Genomic DNA, 21,933 nt, shown 5'->3' with positions numbered 1-21,933 from the left:
GCGTTCAACTCTAACCCTTTGAAAGATATTCATGAATTGTGCTCACTAAACAGAATAACAGAATTGGAAGGGACCATAGAGGTCATCTTGCCAACCCTCTGTACAAGCAGGAGACCCTATACCATTCTGGACAAATGGTTGTCCAATATCTTCTTAAAAACCAATATCCAATATCTTCTTAAGGGATCACACACAATTTCTGGAAGCAAGTTGTTCCATTGGTTAATTATTTTCACTGTAAGGAAATCTTCTTAGTTCTAGGTTGCTTGTCTCCTTGATTAATTTCCATGCATTGCTTTTTGTCCTGCCTTCTGGTGCTTTGGAAAATAGGTTTACCCCCTCTTTTATGGCAGTCTCTCAAATATTGGAACACTGCTATCATGTCACCTCTAGTCCTTCTTTTCATTAAACTTGACATACCCAATTCCTGCAACCATTTGTGACATGTTTTAGCCTCCAGCCCTCTAATCATCTTTGTTGCTCTTCTCTGCACTCTTTCCAGAGTCTCAACATCTTTTTTTATATCGTGGTGATGAAAACTGGATGCAGTATTCCCAGCGTGGTCTTACCAAGGCATTATAAAACAGTACTAACACTTCAGGTGATCTTGATTCTGTCCCTCGGTTAATGCATCCTTCTCTGCTTGACTGTAACAAGATTGCTTCGATATAACAGTTCATATGAAACTCAGCTCTATAAGACTCCAAAAAATGGAAACAGGAAGTTCAGAGTTTTGGGTTTTCAAGCAATAGAATCAAGCTGTGGACTCACCATTCAATCACCCATAATTTTTCCACCATGTGGCTTTCTCTGGGCACACCAGGCAATTAAGATGTTTGGGGAGAGAAATGAGATACTGTGATTGCAAAAACAGAAGGCACCAAAACAGTGCAGAAATAAAGCTAATAAGAGATCACAAGGCACAGTTTTGAAGACTAATGTTGGGTCTGTCTTAAAGCTACGTTATGCATAATGGGTATTGAGGCAAACAACAACAAAGCCATAAACTACAGGACAATACAGATGAATGGCATCACACTCAAAGTATGGACTAAAGTGCCCAATGCACTCAATGGTTTTAAAGAGCAAGACAACAGTATCACCCAGTGAAATGAACAGAAGTCTCACAGATATTCCTAGCTGTTTATTTCATTTAGATCTGTTGGATGCAATAATTAAATATCAGTACATTGAAGGACAAATAGTTACTGATGGATGAAACAAGAGATATTATAAGGAGTGCCTGTTTTACATAATTTGGATTCAGGAATACAAGCAGTACTCGATTTACAATAGTTCATTTAGTGATTGTTCAAAGTTACAACATCACTGAAAAAGTGATTTATGACTTATGACTGTTGCAGTATCTTCATGGTTATGCGATCAAAATTCAGATGCTTGTCAACTGGTTCATATTTATGACGGTTACTGTGTCCCAGGGTCATGTGATCCTCTGTTGCAACCACCTGACAAAGTCAGCGGGGAAGCCAGATTCACTAAGGAATCATGTTACTAATAGGAACCATGTTGCAACTGCAGTGACTCACTTAACAACTGTGGCAAGACAAGTTGTAAAATGGGGCAAAATTCACTTAACCACAGAAATGGTGGGCTCAATTGCGGTTGTAAGTTGAGGACTACCTGCACTTTAGGATAGAGCAGTTTCCCCCCACCAAAATTCCACATTTGGCCAATGTTTGGTCAGCTGGATGATGACTTGGGAGGAGAAGCTCCCTTTCATTTATAGTAATCCAGGTAGGAATGCATAAACAATGAGGTTCTGTCTCTTTGTATCCTCTGGTGATTGATTCTTATTCTTGACAATTTTGTAAGCCTGGTCATTCCAAAATGAAATGGATTCTATGGGCAAGGTGTCAGAATAACATCAGGAAGAAAAATACAAGGCAAACTACCCATGGATGAAAAGCAGCATGCCTCAGTAAGGATAGATGAATCCGTCTTTCATTTTATACAGCTCCATTACTTTATTTCTCCCTCCGTCTGCAAGTTTTGGACTTAAACCCATTTGGGTATGTATTTTGTCAGGATGTGTACATTTTTAAAAGAATGTGCTTATCTTAATGTTTACCAAATGCAACCATTAGGGAAAATGCATAGGTTTCAGTATGCCATGCTAGTAAAAATATGCTCTTTTTGCGTATGAAGTTTCCCAAAGGCTGGGATTCTAAAAGTATAGGTTGGGTCCTCTGGAGATTTGGGGTTGGAGATGGACAAACTCTCCTCAGCTGTATGACTGAGCTGCCCGAAACAAATACCAGTCATAACAACCCAGCATGAGAATATAAAAGTTAGTATAAGTAAATTTTTTACCCTGGCAGTTTGCTACAAAGCATTAAAGAATTAAAAACAACAATAATACTTGAATCATGTGAGCTTTATATAATGGTTATTCTAACTGATGGTTTTGTTGTTTTTGTTAGTTGTGAAGTCACGTTCAACCCATCACAAACCCATGGACAACGTTCCTCCAGGACTTCCTGTCCTTTACCATCCTCTGGAGTCCATGTAAGCTCACACCTACTGCCTCGGTGACTCCATCCAGCCACCTCATTCTCTGTCGTCCCTTTCTTCTTTTGCCCTCAATCTTTCCCAGCATTAGGCTCTTCTCCAGTGAGCCCTTCCTTCTCATTAGGTAGCCAGAGTATTTAAGTTTCATCTTCAGGATCTGGCCTTCTAAAGAGCAGTCAGGGTTGATCTCCTCTAGGAATGGCTGGTTTGATTGTCTTGCAGTCCAAGATGGTGGGCTTGTAGGGTTACAAAACCTAAAGAAGGATGGAGGGTGAAACCTACTCCTTCTCTTTCCCAGCTACTTTGAGTGTAGGGCCATTTGGAAAGGGAGAATGTCCTTCCTCCTCCTCCTCTCTTTACTGATTCTGCTCAAGATGGATGATGTTTTTGATGACATTAACCGTGGAAAAACAGTAGGTAATGCTTTCCTTCCTGCCAGTTGATCAGCCGGTCATCAGGGAAAATGAATAAGGCTCTCTACAGCTTTTTAGGGTCCCCCCTTTTTTTGTGGCCAAGAGCTACACAATATGCAATCCATGGGGTTGTAAGTATCCTATTGCATAGGATGCAAGAACTTTTATCACTCTATTCTGGAGTTTAAAAATGTGTGGGTGTGAGAGTCCCCTCCTAGTTTTCACTGATGATTATTTTATGATTGAAACATACTTAGGTAGCATCTTGCAGCTAGGACTTTTTTGTACTTAAAAAGATACAGATGCTTTGTCCAGACAATATCCTATGTGGATAAATCATATACACGCGACTGAATTGCTGAAGGGGATGCGCTGGAGTAAAGTTAAGCTTGACATAATAGCATGGGCTTAACATAATAATGTGACATTGAAAATAAGTAACAAGGCAATTGCTGAAGAAGTATGTGGCTGCCTGGGGAGTCTATAAGAAAGCCTTTTTATAAACTATGGACGACAATGGAAAAGAACAATAATATATTGGTAATCACACCATATATCTTTAACTATATTTTGGTTTTAATGCTGTCTTTCTGCTGAAAACTAAGCAGAGTCTACTACTTGGCTGTAACGGAAAGGAAGAACAGCTGCCTACAGACATTCAGCCCTTCTGGACTCTGGCCCTTCATAAGCTTGTTTTCATGAAGATAAATGTTAGCAAAGCAAAGATGAGAAAATGTCACTTAGAAGCTTGAGCATATAGCCTGTAACATTTGTGGAACGGATTTTGTTTATCAGCAGCACAGGACACAGAATACTTTGGCTGCATTCTTCAGCGCTAGATAGAAATGTAGATTTTTTTTTTTACTCTTTAGATTGTTTATCCTGCCTTTACTATTTGTTCTGCCTAGGCTTCCCAAGAGCATGAAGCAAACTCCTGGTCCCGACAAAACCCCCTTTTATTAATTTACTGTGAATTCTGCTCATTTACATACAGATAAGTCTTTCAAGGGAGGATTTACAGTCACAGACCTTATCTGGCTTGTAAAGCTGCCAGGCCGATAGCTGCAAAACTTGGCAAGGAGTCTGGGAGAGTCAGGAGCCAATTAAGTAAATTAATTGTCTCCTGCAAACTCCACTCTCCTTTTGCTCCTCTTTTATTTCCTCTGGGAGGGGCCATTCATCATCCACCTGTGGCCTTACTCCCAAGTCGACCCCTGTTCTTTAGCTGTTCCCTTCATCTGGCAACTTCATGCAGGTGCACACTGGGAGCAGGCTCCAGCTGTTCATCTGCCTCACTGATGTCTGACTCTGAAGGCAACTAATAACTGGCATACAGCTCTGGCTCCCTCTCTGCCTCTGACACAGAGTCCTTATCAGAGCCCAGACTCTAGGACTGGCCCATGTTCCTCCCCAACCTCCTCACTGTCCAAATCTGCTGCCAGCTCTGCTGGCTACTGGTGTGTGTGTGTGTGTGTGTGTGTGTGACAACACTATTTTCATAAATAACTCAAGGCATCAAACATACCGAATACCCCTTCCTCCTCCTATTTTCCTCACAACAATAACTCCATGAGTTGGGCTGAGAATGACTGGCCCAAAGCCATTCAACTGGCCTTCATATCAAAGGTGGAACTAGAGCTCACACTTAGTGCCTGAACTACTACAACAAACTAGCTGTCAGTTTGTTGGATTGTTGGAAGTTACAGTCCCAACAGATCTGGAATGCTTTTAGATTGGGGAAGTCTGGCTTAAAAAGTGCTCTACAGTTGTGACTCACCAAATAAATATGTTTGTGGAGTTCACAGCAGAAAATTGAGCTACCCGCATAGACCACCATATAGAAAGCCAAATCAATGCATCTCTCTCATCTTCTAGTTCACAGGTCCCCAACCCCCAAGCTGTGTCCCACTATTGGGCCATAAAGGTTAGGAACTAGACTGCACACATCCCCACTTGCATGAGCAGTGGGCAAACATGCGCTCAGAGGCTTGCTGGTTGCTTGGGTGGAACCATGTCCTCTCTTCTTCACATCCCCCCCCCAACTGGTCCCCAAAGCTGGAAAGATTGGGGAACTCTGTTCTAGTTCAAGTATTATCCTACAACTCAGGGCTTTCCAAATCGTATAACGGGGAATCATGTGGAAACCTCTCTGGCAGACTTCATATTGATAATGGTAGATAAGCTTTCCTAAATGAGGGCGATATTTTCGTGAGCCTTCAGTGTCCAATTACTGGATTCAGAAATCATATTAAACCCATCTTAGATGCTAAGCTTGCTCTGAGCCAAAATCAAATAAATGACATTAGAGCATTGTGCACTCTAGGAACATGAGTATTAAATGATGGTGAGATGAAACAAACCTGTCCAGTGGTCATGTAGCCCCAGCGTGGGACCTAGAATCTTTTGCAGGAGGAGTTTTTGGGGGAATGGGGCAGGGAAATCCATAAATCAAGGGTTTCTGAACAAGACATTGGAAACCTGTATTATGATGTCATGGAATGCTGACCCTCAGGAAATGTTGAGCTATAACTAAGGGACTCTTCTGGTTTCAAATGTTTTTGTTGTTACTGCAGTGCAAGAAGCAAGTGCTGAAGAGAGGGAGATCTTAATACTTTTTTTCTACCATTTTCATTCAAACATGGTTTAGTTGGGTTTTTTTTCCTGTAATTTTTAAAAAAAAAACATAGCTTGCAATTCATTTTTGAGTGTGCATAGTTTTTTTTTAATCATCTGGAGAACAAATAGTTTATTTGGCTTTTTCAGTAAAAGATGGGGCAGATAAGTACACAATTTGCCCTCTGTATTTGGGCTGTCGTTTACTCATCATGATTTCTGCTTCCTGCTCCCACTTTCTGTTTTGAAGAAAAAACTACTATAATGATCAGGAGTCAACATACACTGTTTAAGTCCAATGCAATTCAATTTTGCCGGTAATATGTGCCTCTTAAATTTGAAGTAAGATGCCTTGGTCATTTTTGCTAAAATTGGGTAATTTGATTCATTCTACCAAAAAAAAAAGGACATCTTGTTTACATTGTGACAATGATTAATGTAAAACATTTGTCATTTGTCACCACAGTTTTGTAGTAATTTCAGCAAGCAGTGTAGCTTGATCAAAAACACATTAATAACTTTTCAGAGGACTTGTAACACTGACATTTTGTGCAGAATGCATACAGGTATGTCAGTCACATGGAATATCCCCAAACTGCTCACACTGAGCAGATAAAAGAAACAAAAATGTAAAGAAGTGAGTTGAGTTCCAAAGTCCCTTTGTGCTGTTACATATCTGGTTTCTTTTGCATGATCCAGGGGAGCCTTCTACAGTTGGCATCCTCCATGACAGCTAGGAATTTTAGTACTTGGTACTCAACTGCTTGAAACTCATAGAATTTGGTAGTCAGTGCATTTTCCCATGAAAATTTTGTCCTGGTTCTCATTGTGTCAGGGTTCCAAATAGCATCCAAAATTAAATCAGAGTCCACAGCAAAGTATTGCTCAACATTCCAATTTATTAAGAGAGCCATGTTGGCACATCTGGGAAAACCCAAATCTGAAAGCTTCCCGGTTTTCCCCACCCAGTTGAAAGTTCAAAATCTTGCCCCCACACCCATAAGTCCCATCACATGGTCCAATCTTCCACTGCCATGTTGGCAGTTCTGGTCAGGTGCAGAGGTGCAAAGACGAAGGATGACCTTGGCTTTCTAGAAAGAATTTTGTAATGGCTACATAGCGTCTAACTCCATACAATCCCCCCCTCTCATTTTCCCACAATAAAAAAATCCATGGTAGAATAATAGAAAGTGTGGCAGGCCAAAGATCCAACAGAAAAGATGGCTGCAGGCCTGACACATTGTTTGTTTGTTACGCAACATACAAGCTAGAAATTGTCAATGTTGGCTGCCTTGTAACTGACTTGTATTTCTCCTTATGTACTCATTATTTTTTATACTTATCACGCCTCCGGAACCAATTAATGATAATTACTGAGGCACCACTGTAGTCCTAATATAACTGGAGTGAACCAAATTGGTAAAAGTTGACAAATTCATTTACTGTTGTGGTTGGCATCCTGGGGGCCATTTTGAGTTCACATTTCTATCAGTATGGCGAGTTCCATGGCAGTTAAAAAACTCCTATAATAATATTCCATTTTCTGAGAGCTGAGAAACTGACCCTTTGTTGACTCCTGGACTTTTGGTCTTACTAAAAGAGTGTGTGTGGGTCATATCCTAGCAAAGTAGTGTTGGAGGGGGCCTTTGAGGCTCTTGCTCCTTCAGAGTTTAAATGCAGTCCATGAGTTTAACAATAATATTTTGCATACATCATTATGTGTGTGTGCCTGGCCAGATATAAGAATTTAAATGAGGATAAATGAGCATATCGTACTGTACTCATTCTGATGCTCATCCATAATTGCTCATGTGATGTATGTAAATTTATATTGGAAATATTGCAGGTGAAGGAAAAATAGAAGTAGCAAATAATGGTGGGGATGAAAGAGGTAAGGTAAGACTATTACAAGAGGTCAGTTCTAGAAGGTGATTGAAAAGGTAGTATCCATAAGTAGAAAGGGAAACATAAGTGGAAACACAATATATGAATCAGTCAATAGAGATAGCTGTCTGTAAGTATAGAAATGGAGGACTTCATCTGGAGTCAATCAATAGTGAGGGCTCTTCTGTTAGCTGGTATCGATGGAGTATATTTTAAGTCACAGACCTCCTGCATGTTTTAACCTTTTGCTATAGAGTAGAAGTGGGAGGAAGTTTGAAACCAGCTTGTTGGAGCTGATTGAATTAGTATTTTATAACAGTTCAGCAGGATACCATTTCGTTATCCAGCTATGCATTGGCTTAACATGTCTGAGATTCTTAGAACATAATTTGGTGAAATTAGCATTGGCATTTATATTTTAGAAGTATCAATTCCAATTCTTTTTGTTGTCTTCTTAAATAGATTGCAGCATGTGATATTCTCTCTTTTTTAATGCGAACATTTTGGAGGAAAAGAGAATCTTTTCATTTAGCATTCCTTTCACAAAGTGATCTTCAATGAAGCAGCAATAGGCTAATGTGTGAATCTTCGCTCCCCATCATAAAGATGGCAAGTACAGTTTGTGTGTATATTTGCATGCCCGACAGTTTCATGCTCTACTCAGTAACAAATCTTTTCCACGAAACTCCACTCAGCTGGCTTTCACTTACAGTGCACATTTTTAGAGGCTTTTAGAGGTTATTTGATGGGCAGGTTTCAGGCAATATGATGCTGTGGTTGATTTGAAGTAAATAGACATCATGCCAGTTGTGATCACTTTTAAAGTTTTAGCACTTGGAATTTCCATAACTGACTGCATTGTTTTTAAAGGAAATGAGTGTCGATGACAATGAAATTATGAATAGGGGGGGGAAAAAATCAATTTATGCTGTCTTGCAGAGGAAAGAAGGAAAACTCTGGATGGAAACAATTGCAAGATGATGGGGTGTGTGGTTTCTTTTTGAGCAGCAAAAGCAGGAAAGGAAGAACACTTGTTTTTTTTTCAGATAACCAGATCTATAGAGAACTGTATTTTGAGTGACAGCTGTGTAATAAGCCTTCTTAAATTCAGATACTGATGCTAAATTCACCCCATGATTTTCTAGGAAGCCTTTTGAGACCGAGATAGAATGAGGAGTAGAAAAGAAAACAGGAGAGAAACAGAAACAAAACTGAAGTGCTGCAATGTGTCCAGAAACAAAGATTACCAAAACAAAGATTTTTCCCAATGTTACTACCACAAGAGAGAGAGAGAGAGAGAGAGAGCTAATAAAGAACTATATATAATAGAACCAGTAAGGATTTATTTGTTGGGGTTGGTTATTAGATTTATATCTTGCCTGTTAGTCAAAAACCCAAAGTCACTAATATGGGATCTTCTGGTACTTTTATCTTCTTAATGAGATGGTGAGATGGTTGTGTTGGGAGAGAAAGGGACTGACCCCAGGTTATCCAGTCAGCTTATGGGACTGAAAATGGTCTTGAATTTGAGCCGTCCTAGTCCAACACTTTGTCTGCTGTAGCTCATACAACCAAAAACTACTCAGAAAATGCTGAGAGAGTATTAGGTTACTGTATTGTTGATCCCTAAAAGGAAGGAACTGCATCTTTTCCTGGGCTCATTTGCAGCAGCCACACAAAACCAGAAAGTGATGCATTTGATTTGATGTTGCTTTAACCAATTCATGGTGGGTTTGGAAAACATATATTATCCTAGACCCAGACAAGACTGCCTGTAAGTTATAGTCTGCACTTAGGCTTAAAAATAGGAATGAAATGGCTTTCTACCCATTAATATAGATAGGAAATTAAAGGATGGATAGTGTTTGTAAAACACTGCAGTGATTACTGTGGAAAAACATCAACTTAAAGCAGACCCAACTTAGCTGAAGCTTGAGGAGCACCTGATGGTCTCTTTGCTTTTCTGTTTTCTATGAGCTTTCTTTTTCAAGACAAACTGGGAGATATTGTGGGAGGTGAAGTTTAGCATAGATATTTCAGCTAAAAGAGGTGATGATTGAAGATTCAGTTGCAAAAGTGATCATCTTAAGCAGAACAGTTGAGCTCTGCAAATGCCAAAACACCTTTGTCACAGGTCACAACTTCTCTTTTCCCTTCTAGCACAAGCCTGTTGGAGAGAGTAATTCACAAATCATTTTAAAATAGGTGAGCCTTGGAGCATTTAACAGTCATTGATCTGTTTATATTTGTTTTTCCGAAGGTCATGGCCCAAGACTTGGGATCAGTCCTCAGGCTAGTTCAAATGCAGAGGAAGACAATTCCTGCAAAGAAGGGAGTTTGACCTGCTTTGTTCTCTTATGTGTCTTTTTCTTTGTTTTGATTGTGGCAACAAGTGAATGTCTATGCTATGTATATGTATATGTATATGTATATGTATATGTATATATATATGTATATATTCTTGCGACAAGGAACTTATCAAGTGGCAGTACCCACAGATTCTCCTGCTGAAATAGCTGTGGGAATAGGCCCTTAACCTCTGTTCAGCTGGCTTCAGTTTGAGTTCTTGCAAAATGAACATTAATATATCAGATAGCAGCTTCATTCTCAAGAGTGAAAGAGAAGGTTGCACCATGATCACCTTGCAATTCCTTTTGGATAAGAGAAGAACCTGTTATCCTTTTAATCTAGCATTATTCTTTAGAGACAGATCAATGATTACGTTTGCATTAGCAAACCACAGGCAGGGCATGAAGAGTATATTAAAGGAGACCAAGAGAGTCCCTTTTGACTTTAGAGCTTCTGTTTTTTAGATCTTTTGTTGCCTTTGCTCCCTTTATTATTATTATTTTTACCAAAAATATTTTTTGTGTAAAAGTCCCAAAACAAGTGGGTTTCAGCTACCTTCTGTATTAAAAGGCTATTATGTTCATGAGATTTGACAGTAAGATTCTTCTGTCCCCAGAGGATTTAAACATTTGTCAGCTACTATTTTTCAAGAAACACTAGGTATAAACTTGTTTAATTTCCTGCATAAAATGAATGTTTCTAAGGGATATCTCACTGACTTTCCTTGCTGCTAGTTTGATTCATAGTCTGGCAAAATGTCAGAGATGAGAATGTGGTTTCAGATAACAGGAACAGGGAACAAGCTATTACCTTCCTTATTACCTTGGATTTCTAAGGCCCTTGAAAATGGTTACAAGGACTTTTAGCACCTGAAACCACTAGTAAACTTGAATGCTTAATTCAAGTGAGAAGCAATTTGTATGCTTTCATACAATAAGCACTTGAGTTGTATTTTTAGTTTAATTTGTTTCCTATATTTTTAATCCATCTGGGCCCAGAAGATGGAAAAAATATGTGAATCCAAACTTTGGGAAGGCAAATGGTTATATATGAAATTGGGCTTTTTCATAATCTCTTCCTTTGTCTCTCTCGTTTCTCTTGTGCTCTAATTTATTTCAATGAGTCCCCAATCCTCTGGAGCATATTTGGAGATATGTGCATAGGAAAAGAGAAGGAAGAACTATGATCTCCTAGTGTCAGTCTCCCAAGTAAATCAGATGGAAATATGACCAGATGAGCCAATTCCAATTTATTGTAAAGTTACATTAACAGAATCTTGAAAGTCTGAAAGTACAAATTGTGTGTCGTCTGCTTGTTGTCTCTTTTTACATGCTGATGAATCAGGGTGGATCCTTTCTAAATTTCTTTCTGTGTACATTATGCAGCTGCAGGCTCCTTCCCCCTTTTATCTGATCATCTCTTTCCTGTCTCCCAAGGTCATTTCTCTATACCATTACATTTGGCAGAACTTACTCCATCAGCAAATGGACACTGCTGAATTACAGTCTCTTGAGATTTCAAATTATTAAGGTCACAACAAAGATTTTAGATGCAACAGGTAAACATTTGTGAAAACAACATTGCAAGTATAATCTGGATTATTTAGAAAACCCCACAGTTTAAGCCTGCCCTAATTGCAGCTACCTAGTACATCCAATATAACCAAAATAATTCAGGAGTTACATGCTAACCTATACCTGTTTTCCCCCTTCTATTTCACCTGTTGCTATTTTTGAAATCAATTCTGGAGTGCTAGAAAGCGATCACATCTGTTAGTATCTTTGTTTTCCTCCCATGGCATTTGGATGTGTTCACGGTGCTACAGCTTTTGCCCGTTTGCTTTATTTGTAGAAGTTGCTGTATCAAAGCAGGAAAGCTGTTTCCAGTCAAACCATGAAAAGATGAAAGTGTATTGCTAGGATTTCAAGATGAAGCACAGTTAGGTTGCAGAGCTGGATATACAGCATACAGAAGAATGTAGGATATGAATTTACATGCGTATAACGTAGGAGGACCAGGATCTGAGTCAAAGAAGTGGTAATAGGCATCTGGAAGGGTGACAAACAGAAATGCAAAGAGGAACACAAAACTGAAAGGCAGATTGGCTGGGCCAGGTGGAGAATTAATAAAGTCTTCCACAGACTTTAAAACTGAAAACTGGCTGGGTAACTTTGGGTCCGTCCCTCTCTTTCAGCCCAACCCACCTCACAGGTTTGTTGTAATGAGGAAAATAGAGGACAGTAGGAGTATTGTGTATGTTCAGCACCTTCAGTTATTTATGAAAATAATAGGGGAATGAATGAATGAATGAAAGAATGAATGAATCTAGCACCCTTCAGTTATATCAGACTAAGATTTCCATCAGGCCTAACCCAGAGGTAAACAAGTTGGGTCCCTCAGACCTGTTTTATGTAACCTCATCCTAAAACAATTTACCCATGTTTACAACACCAGACCTGCAATGTACCTCCCAAAGCAGCTTGCTTGCCAAAATCCTCTTAAGAACTGTCATTCACACCTTCTTCTCTAGGCCTCTATTACTTGTATCAACGAGACACGACTAATAATATATTTCTTTTCACAATGATTCCACAGTTATGGGTTCCATGAACAAAGACAAGTCAAAATTACAGTCCTGAATTTCCTGCCTAATTGTTCCTGTTCAGCAAATGTTTAAATAGCAGCCTGTGGGGCTATTTAGGCACTGGTGCAGAAAAAGAATGGACACACTCCTTTCACTCACCACCCACAGAAATGAAACCAATGGGAAGGTGCCCTGTCAGGAAGTAGGCTGAATGGAGAGCCGAATGAAGAGTTGAATTGAAGAGCTGAAATAACCAGCTCTTTTTTGTTTTATGCTACTAGACAGAACAAAGTGCTAGACTGTGAGCAGGAATTTTCAGTTACTCCAGATCTGGACATTGTTACAATTGTAGGGTCATTTTGGAAGAAAGGCATTGTTCTCTTCTGTTTTCAGGGACGTAATCTACAAATATTAGCCTTTCACAATACCCTCAGCCATCAAAATGGGTGGTTTGACTGTTGGTCCCTCAGTCTCATTTCTCAAGTCTCACCAGTTCCCTGTGCCCATCTTTGACATAGTAATGCTGATCTGGAATGGACTGGCATCTTGCTCCTTCTGGCATGATTTATTTCATTATTTATTCCCACCAACACACAGAGCATTCTAGCTTGACTTTATGGTTAGTCATAGAGTATACAATCAGTATCTTCACAAAGGTCTTTCTTTGTTTTTGGCTTAAACATGGATGTTCTTCAGTGTAGTCAAGCTCTGTGTCTCCTTCCATATTTTGTCTCGTGATAGTCTAGGTTCTGTTTCAACATGTATTGTACTACAAGTATAAAATGAACAATCATCCCTTGGTTAATTAGAATACTTTTTGGTATTGTAATAAATATTGTGATGTTAAGGTGTAAGGTTTTGCATATGAACTAGAACTCAAGAGAGAGATGTAGAAGTAAATATTATTTTTTAAACAATCAGTTACTATTATTTGAGCTAGGGTGGCACAGTGGTTAGAATGCAGTATTGCAGCCTACTTCTGCTGATTGCCGGCTGCCAGCAGTTCGGTAATTCAATGCTCACTGGCTCAAGATTGACTCAGTCTTCCATCCTTCTGAGGTCAGTAAAATGAGGATCCAGATTGTTGGGGGCAATAGGCTGACTCTGTAAACCGCTTAGAGAAGGCTGTAAAGCACTGTGAAGCGGTATATACGTCTAAATGCTATTGCTATTTGAGTAACCCTCTTTTTCTTCTTTATCTTTTTTCAATAGGCACCACAAAGAGGGACCAGCATTGCTTTGGACCATTGTACAGCGTGTCAAACACCTTGTAGCAAACCTCTTTGGGCAAGTAAGTTTCTTAATCATTACAGTTATCAAGGCAAGTGAGGTGCTTTTAAAGCAACTTTTGCTGATTAGTTATTTGTTCTCCCATAACCACCCACTTAAAGCTTAATAAATAATCTGCAAAGGCCAGGCCCGACAACTTAGTCTGCCATCTTGAAGCTCTTAATTATGATCTGTTCTTCCTGATTGAAGTCATTTCTGTGTGTATTTCTTTGAACTCCCTTTGAACAAAGGGTGTCCTCGTAATGGCATCCGTAATCTGCAGTGGTGCTGTCCTTTTCATGTGATTACAAGTGATCTTCATAATACAGCGGGAAAGCTAAAGGGCAGAAGTTGAGCATGTGTGCTTAGCAAGCTCATTCCTTAAAATGCTGAAATAGAAATGGGGAAAAAACAAAAGGAAAAAAAGGGTGGGATGTGAGTAGCTCTGCAGTGTGTCTAGTATAGTAGACATTTAATGACATTTTCCACTAGAAAAGTTATTTTTCTCAATTCAGCAAAATCATCAGAAGTATAATGCTTTGATTATTCTTTCTCCCCAAAGCTCATGACTATTTCACTAAGGAGATTTTCTTCTTTCCTTAGTGTTTGGGATGTAATTCATTGACCTTCGTCAATTTGATTTCCCAAGCAACAAATCAATGGAACGCACAACATTATGTAAAATATTAAAACTGTGTGTGAAAAATACATCTAATGGTAGAATTCTCCTCCAGGCACTGGTGTCTTAATAATTTATTTTTATTTATCTTTCATTTGGTTTAAAAATGCATATATGGATTGTAGTGTTTTTCAATCTGAATTCCTTAGTATGCTTTTCTTTTAATATCCCTCTATATTAAAGATAGAACATTTTTGTTTTGCTGTATGTTGAGGAATGAAAACTGTAGTATGTTGATATCTTCGATCTAGAAGTGGTGGAAATTGAAAAGAAATCAAACTTAGTATCATAATCATGTAAATCCTTCCATATTAATTTAGAATTTGGGAAATATAAATATATGAAGTTTTACATAGGATATATTTGTTTTCATTTAACTAGTCTTCATATTTTGCTAAGTTATGATACATGAGCATATACATACCCATCACATAGTTCCTTTTTGTTATGCAAAGTCCAAAAATGAGTAAAAGAATGGTATAAGATAAGAAGAAGAAATATAGCTGTATCTAGTGTACACAGATAGCATTCACTGTGCCGTTCCATTTCATTCTATCTTTGTAAACCATCTGGCTTTCCCCAGGTCCATGCACTGCTTAATGTATTGCCCTTTGTTTGCCTCTTTTATCTTCAGGATTTCATCAGTCTCATGCAATCTAACTTTCCCCTTTTCCCTCTTCCTCTCAACCTATTCACTCTCCTTCCATATATATTTATTTGTAGTTCAGTCTTCATTCATTCTCTCTCTCTGTCAAAAATCATCTCAATGAATTTCTTCTGAATTGATCACTCCCTTTTGTATTCAGTCTGAATTCATTCATATATATTTTGATTCTGTCTCTTTGTTTTATCACAAACACTTAAACAAATTATCTGATTAATTTTAATATTTCCCCTGATGTACACAGATCCCTATAACAAAAAAACTTACACATAACAGTTTTGTTTCATTTAACATATATTCATTCCTCACAGCAAATGACATATGCCTACTCTATGTTTAGTGACTGAGTTCTATTCCAATGTTCAGATCATTTAGCGAAATGGTTGCAAAGTGAACATGTGACAGCTACTTTCACTTTGGCATGTGTTGTTGTCAGGCGCACAAAATTTGGTCATAAATATGCACATTGGTCAGAAAGTGATTTTTTTTTTAAATTACTGCTTGTTACCATTATATTTGCAGATGATTGTTAGCCAAAGTAGTTGCTAAATAAGGAATGGGTTTTTTAACCACTGCCTTTCGATCACCATTTGTATAGTTAAAATTTCTCCATACCTTTAAAATTTTCTAAAATTTTCTCCTTTTGTAAATATTTTAGTACAATCTGCAACTGTTCACTCCATTTTCTCTATAGATATAATTGCCAATATATAATGATCTTTGGTACATTAATTTTTAGATCCATACTCCTCATTGCATTATACAGTCTAACCAACAGTACATTATTTCGCTCTTTCTTTCTCACACATATACAAAAGTACATTTTTATTCACGTATCTAGCCAACACATTTCTACCTTCACCATCACTAAACAGCCAAAGGGACATAATACATCCTTGTCTTATGCCCGACTAAATGTTGAGCTATTCACCATTTAGTTTAGTTTTGTGGATGCTTTACATCCATTATACCCTGCCGTTATCACATTTGGCAACTCCATATTTATCCTTCATATACTCCTCTTATCACATCCAACTGCTCCATATTCATGTAAAACATTCCATAATTCAGGCCTATTCAGTATCATACACTGTCTCTGAATCAACCAAGGTGTAATAAATTTCCTCCTATTGATATACTTCTCAGTAACCTGATAAGGAGCTAAAATCTGGTCTGCACACCACCTGCCCAGCATAAAAATGCACTGCATTTCTCAGGTTGTTACTAATTGTCTCCTCCTGTACCTTTTTGATCAGAATTGTGCTGAAGACTTTCCAGGCATTCATTCATTTAAAATACTTGCATGGCTGCCCGTCTTAAAACCAAAACCAGAACTGTCCCCCATTTTCCGTATTAAGTGAATCACTGCAGTTGTTAAGTGAATCTGGCTTCCCCCGTTGACTTTGTTTGTCAGAAGCTGGCTAGGAAGGATGCAAATGGTGACCATGTAACCCAGGGACAGTGCAACAAATTTGCATGAAAGCGCCCAAATTTTGATCATGTGACCATGAGGATGCTGCAATGGTCCTAAGTGCGAAAACTGAAGTGTTAATACCACTTTATAATGCCTTGGTAAAGCCACACATGGAATACTGCATTCAGTTTTGGTCACCACGATGTAGAAAAGATGTGGAGACTCTAGAAAGAGTGCAGAGAAGAGCAACAAAGATGATTAGGGGACTGGAGACTAAAACATATGAAGAACGGTTGCAGGAACTGGGTATGTTTAGCTTAAGAGAAAGAAGGACTAGGGGAGACATGATAACAATGTTCCAATATCTCAGTGGTTGCCACAAAGAAGAGGGAGTCAAACTATTCTCCAAGGCACCTGAGGGTAGAACAAGAAGCAATGGGTGGAAACTAATCAATGAGAGAAGCAACTTAGAACTGAGGAGAAATTTCCTGACAGAACAATTAATCAGTGGAACAGCTTGCCTCCAGAAGTTGTGAATGCCCCAACACTGGAAGTCTTTAAGAAGATGTTGGATAGCCATTTGTCTGAAACGGTATAGGGTTTCCTGCCTAGGCAGGGGATTGGACTAGAAGACCTCCAAGGTCCCTTCCAACTCTACTATTGTATTGTATTGTATTGATCATAAATCACTTTTTTCAATGCTATTGTAACTTCAAAATGGTCCTTAAATGAACGGTTATTAAGTTGAGGGCTACCTGCATAGAATTTTGTCTAAATTCCATTTTTCAGAGCATTGTTGTCATTCCATGCGTATATAAAAAAAATCTTTTTCCAACTTTCCATGACTTCAGTTTCATCCCCAAAAATGTATAGTCATTTTAAATTATATTCTGTACCTTGCTTACTCTCCATTCTCATTTCCCACAATAACATTCCATTTCCATCAAAGTTGCTCTGTCTCTCAATTAACTTTTTCTTTCGATAAACGTATTACAGTATCTTTTTGTCATCCTTTTTTTTTTTTTTGCAAGGGTCATTTTCCTAGATGCATTTTTTTTTGTCATCCAAAGGCTCTTTTATTTTGTTATTTCACTAAGCATCTTTTTTGATACCATTGACAATGCTTCACACATTTGTGCAGCAGTATAAACTCTAGCTTTTTAAAGAAAATAACCTTTTACTTGACTTTATTTTAAAAAAATTTATATCCAGCCATCTCAATCAAGCACCAGGGCAATCCTAATAAATTTTAAAAGACTCCAATAATAAATTGGGTTAGATCACTAGTGGGAGGAACTTAATTGGAAACCGCATAGAGGCAATATGTATTGCACATAAATTACCTAGTCAGGAGGCTTATGTTTATGTTTTGTATTTGTATTTAAAACATTTATTTGCAGCATAGGTTTTAGCAAAAATTTTCCTTATGGATCTTGGCAACTATAGCAGATTATAAAATGAGCATTTAATCTTTATGGTTATTGAGCTTTTCCTCCATCTGAATGCTTTTGAATACTTTGTTATGTCAGGTTCTTATTCCAGCACCTACAATATAATGGCAACAAGTTAAAGGAAAAGGAAAAAAGAGTCACAAGATCAAACTTCAACTTTTTAAAAAAATAGAACCTAGCTATAAAGTGTAACTGTTTATTTTTGGATCCCTGTTGGGAAAGATGCTTCATCATTCAGAGCTGCTATCATTAACTGTCAAAAAGAACCCAAGAGCAATTCCTTCTTTTAGTGTCCAGCAACTTTCTCTCCCTCCCTCCCTCCCTCTCTTTCTCTCTCTGTGTATGATGAGGCAGAAGATGTGATATGAGGTTGCAAGTGAAGGATGACCTTGTTTGGCCCTCCTATAAATTCTAGTGAATCAGGCCAACTTACTGCATGACTAAAACTTTATCAGGTCAGACTTAAGTCCTGTTTGAAATTGGGGAACTGTAACAAGAGAATAGAGGTTTTAGAAAGATATCTCTCATACAATTAAAAGGAATGCAAATGAGTATTTTAATAGAAAAGCAGCAAAATCAATGTCTTTGGTGGCAGGTGGCTTTAAAAAGCCTAGACAGAACCTCTGAAAAACAAAATTTGAAAGAATACTCAAACATGAAAAAGGACGGATGTGAGATAGATAGATCATTTTCTGTGTCCAAGCCAGACTTCTACATTCTTGTTGAGTATGTATGGTAGAAACGTTAATTGCCTTCGTTCAGAAGAAACATGAAAAGGAGTCTGCTTTTTCAGACAGATAAAACAAAGGTTAGAATCTTTGTCTCACATGTGTTCTTCTGGCTGGCTCTGCTCTTTTTCCGATATCATTTTAGAAATACTTCTTTATATTTCCATTTTGATCTTGTAGTGTGACTGAAGTGAACCCATTCCTGAGAGTGAGGAAGGGATGAACAAGTGTTAAGGGAGACAATTCAGAAATTTTTTACTCAGTCCTGGAAAAAAGGAGACAATTAAAAAAAGAAACTCAGAATAACCTCATCTTGATTTTATGTGGTGTGAGATATAGTAGAGAAAAACTCTGACTGCTTTCAAGATTCTGTTATTATACTCTACAGAAATAAAGAACCATCTTGAAACCTTGGCGGCTCCTAATTTCTGACCTTGCTTACTTGAAGGGAATGATACATAGATTCTATCCCCCTCCCCCCCGCAGGACATAACACTATTTAAAATGCATAAATTGAAATAAGCTCAATAAAAATTGGATGATGAAGGCCTCTGATCTCATAAATAAGAGAAACATCAGATACCACCCGGTGGTGGGATTCAAATAATGTAACAACTGGTTCTCTGCCCTAATGACCAGCTGGGTAGGCATGGCTCAGTGGTCATGTGACAGGCCAACTCAACGTCACTCACGTCGATGGGCGCTTCGCCTTAGCTGTTACAATGTAATAAGGGTTAACTGGAGAGGCAGTTTCTGTAAGCAGAGCAATAAAGATTAGACTAGAAACAACACCAGAATATTTCCTCCCTGCCTTCCTTACAGGATTAGCCTTGTAAAGTGGAAAAACAAAAACAAAATAAGATTTCTTCCAACAACCGGTTCTCTGAACTACTTAGAAAGTTAACAACCTGTTCTCCCGAATAGGTGCGAACTGGCTGAATCCCACCACTGATATCACCTATGTGAGATAAAGGGAGTCTCTAAGCATGGCTCAACTTATAGTATCTTTATGACCACATTTATGTAATTTCTTTAGCAGCGGTACTGAAGTGGTATGCCATCACCTTTTCCAAGGATATGTTTTGTTTCCTCCAGTCTGGCCTAAGGTCCTGAGATTTCCTGGTGATTTCCTATGCAAGCGTTAATGAGTGGTGCCACTGCTTCCTTTGTGAGTTCATATCAAGTTGGCCAGCTGTTTTGCTGGTTGAGGATCCATCAGCCATATACAGAGGCAATTTTCAGTAATTTTATACATCGTAATTTTTCAAGTGCTCCTTGTAACTTGGCAGATGCCTTGTTTGGGACAGCTTTGGATTTTACATACCAAGAATTAATCAAATAAAAATTAAGCTTCCAGAAACATCAGGATACTTATTGCTCCTGTTTTAATGCTTTAACTGAAAATTGAAAATGAGGATTTTGATAACTAAATGTAGTACGGCAGTACTTTTTCAATGGCTGCATTTATACATCATAGAATCAACAAGTTAGAAGGTGCTTTTTAGGCCTTGAAATCGAGCCCCATGCTCAGTTGGTGAGTTTCCTTGCATAAGCTATCCACTTCAGGCCCTTTCACAGCATTTCTGTAAGATAAAGACCTGACTAATTATCATGTCTCCCTGCCTGTTAGATACTCATACCAACTACAGTAGTTTCCACCAAGGTCCTCTGTTCCGGCAGGAACAGAGGCTTAATCCTATTGGTTGAAGGGTCTGACAGCTCCCTATAAAAGGGCTGCTGTCAGACTCAACCTTCGCTGGATTGTTCTTATTTGTTGTATCCCTCTCATGCAACAGATTGTCTCTGGAAGTGAGGCCATTTTGCATGAGCATATTTGAGGCAACTCTATAAGCTGTTGTTAGCCTGTTTCGTTAACTGAGTTCATTCTGAGTTTTTGCTTTCCTGAATGAAGCCTTGAGATTCTGGAGTACCTGTCTACTCCCTTCCTTTGTGGTTTGGCACCCTTTTCACTGCTTATAGGTGCCCTTTTTGTTTTCAGATCTTTACTAAGCTTTTTCTGTAGCTTCAAGTCATCATACTAAGCCCTGATTGCTAATCATGGTTTATGAAAAAAAAAGCAGAGTTGGCTGGATTCCCAATAAGCTATAATGCAGTGACCATGTAACCTTCATTATAAAGGGTAGTCCTTTATATCAGAAAGTTGTCCCATAGATTTATTTAATTTGATTATTTATTTTTATGTTTTTGTTCTTGAATTTTCCTATGTAAAACAAACCTATAAACATAAACCTTTAAAAAAAAATCTGTATGAGCCTCTTTCTGATTTGCTCCTTTTCCTGGTTTGTCCCTTGTTTTTTCCAAGAAAATGTGTTTTATAGCAATAACCCGTGGTTTATAAGCCAAAATGTCCACATACTTTACTAGATCAGAAACAAACAAAACATATCATGACTTGGTGTGCTGGTTAGACCCAATAATATGTGGATTGTGCTATCTGCTTCATATTCTGAGGGCATATTCATATGATGATCTCAGTTTTTAAATCAGGAGGTAAACCTCCCCTTAGTTGCCTGTGATTATGTCTTGAGAATTTATCCATTGCTTGCATCTCTTTAAAAAAGCAGATTGATTTCATACACCCAGCAAGGAATTGTTCTGTTTAAAAATGTATGAGTTTGTAGGGTTATCAACATTACCGAGCACATTTCAGCACATAAAATGGGAAATTTGGTTTGCATAAAATCCAAAACAGCCTGATTATCAGAACACATTCTAAAAGGAAAACATTTTGATGCTTCTCACTCAAAATGCTTCAGCAAGAAATAAGAGAAACCACATGCAGTGTTCCCTGTATTTATTTTTAACAATCTTAAAATGGTGGGAGTGGATATTTCAAGTGGTAGCCAGTAGTGACATTGCTTGAGGAAGGAAAGACTTGTGCATTTTAGTACTACATAGTATTACAAGACGCAGTTAGTGTTATAAGTCAACATTTCATTTCCCTAGAAATTAAGAAAAATGGAATGAACTCTTCATTTAAGTGATACTTTCCCACAGAAAAACATAAATGAATGCTTTGTAATTGTAACAAAAATTTATTCATTTCCTTTTTAACTATTCTTCTGTTTGGCACTATTTCTTCATTCGTTTTTGTAATCACTAAACCCTTTCTTTTGTGCTAGATGCAGCGATTTTTGTATTCAAGAAGATTTCTTTTGTAATATACAATATACTTCAGCCTGTAATGCTAACATTTTTGGAACAGACTAGTTATTTTTCCCCCTCATGTCACTTACAGAAACTATAAATTCTGAAAAAATTAACATGTTTACATCTGCTCATACTTTACAGATTAATTCTTCCTAGTCTTACATTTCATCCCTAGGATTTACACT

At 38.1% G+C, this 21,933-nt stretch overlaps 1 protein-coding gene across 5 annotated transcripts in view; it reads left to right on the top strand.

Moving 5' to 3' along the window:
* Positions 1-21,933, top strand: part of TSPAN4 (tetraspanin 4) — a 752,078-nt gene that overhangs the window by 212,051 nt on the left and 518,094 nt on the right. For all 5 annotated transcript variants that reach the window (XM_081970276.1, XM_081970273.1, XM_081970275.1 and 2 more), the window contains one exon: positions 13,585-13,663. The gene's annotated coding sequence lies outside the window, so the exon portion shown is untranslated. The remainder of the gene's footprint in view (positions 1-13,584; positions 13,664-21,933) is intronic.

The sequence above is a fragment of the Natrix helvetica genome (genome assembly GCF_964273705.1).
Source record: "Natrix helvetica genome assembly, chromosome: 1".
NCBI classification, from domain to species: domain Eukaryota; kingdom Metazoa; phylum Chordata; class Lepidosauria; order Squamata; family Natricidae; genus Natrix; species Natrix helvetica.
This window is presented reverse-complemented; position numbering and strand designations above follow the sequence as displayed.